This window comes from Dendrobium catenatum, unplaced genomic scaffold (assembly GCF_001605985.2).
Source record: "Dendrobium catenatum unplaced genomic scaffold, ASM160598v2 original_scaffold_160947, whole genome shotgun sequence".
In the NCBI taxonomy this organism is placed as follows: Eukaryota; Viridiplantae; Streptophyta; class Magnoliopsida; order Asparagales; family Orchidaceae; genus Dendrobium; species Dendrobium catenatum.
The window spans coordinates 1-1011 of NW_021479373.1; the positions used below are offsets into that span (position 1 = coordinate 1).

Sequence of the window (1011 nt, forward strand, 5' to 3'; positions counted from 1 at the left end):
TGGCCAACAGAAGTAATATAAGTATCTGCTCTTAACAGTCGTAACTCCAGCTACTTCAGTAGGCTATGGAGAAGATCGGAATAGACGAGGGGGCTGCGAATGGCTGGAGAGTTCTCACGTTGGTGAAAGAGGAGAAACCGAAGGCTTCGTTCGCTCGGCATTTAACTACGTGCTTTCAGACGGCGCCGAATGGCAAATCTGCGACCGGATTTTAACTTGAGTTAAGCAGGATACCGGCAGGGGTTCGGGATGGGCTCAAGCACAGGTAACGATTCATGCCCTTTTTTTTTTGGGTTATCTTGTTACAGTGGTCAACAGTACTAACTGTTTCTTGTTATTGGAATGGAGTTCTTTTGAGATGATAACTCCAACTGATCAATTCTTGAGCAGGTTTGACATTGTTGGATTGAACGTATGGTGTTGGAAATCATGTATCAAGGTTTGGGCGCCGCTCCCTGGCAAGGCTGCTGCATTGAGTCTCAAGCGCCGCAGCACTTCCGCTCTTGATTTTTCTCCAAGAAATTTATGCAGCGTCAGGGCGTTGAAGGGAAAAAAATTTGTTACACGGATCTCAGGTATTGCACACAATACTGAGGCGCTCGAGTATAAAACGCTCAGGCATTTTCTGGAAAAAAAAAATTTTCATGTGCAATACATCTAAACCCAAGGGGAGAGGAACCCAGCAACCCGCAATAAGCTTGAAAGATTGAATTTGGTCCGAAGAGTAATACAACCCTATTGATTGACACAATCAAATTCTACATAGAACTAACATCATATATTAACAGGGTTGGGTTCTTTCCAGTTTGTGAGGTCCCATTAATAGGGAAATTTTTAAAATAGACTTCATTTTTGTTTTGCCAGAAAACATCCTTCTAAGCAGAACTTGTCTCCTGATTAAGCCACTTCAAAGTCTTTGTTAAAGGCATATATAGGGGTGCAAAAGCTGCTTTTTCAGCACTTCTTGAATCTACGATGGAGAAGAGTTCAGGATCTCTGGTGACATTCAAC

General features: G+C 42.8%; 1 long non-coding RNA gene across 1 annotated transcript; it reads left to right on the forward strand.

Annotated features, from left to right (window-relative positions):
• Nucleotides 1-43: 43 nt before the first annotated feature.
• On the forward strand, nucleotides 44-972 carry LOC110110859. Its single transcript, XR_002304764.2, has 3 exons — nucleotides 44-265; nucleotides 391-575; nucleotides 865-972. It is a non-coding gene; the product is annotated as an uncharacterized LOC110110859 (long non-coding RNA).
• The last annotated feature ends 39 nt before the right edge of the window (nucleotides 973-1011 follow it).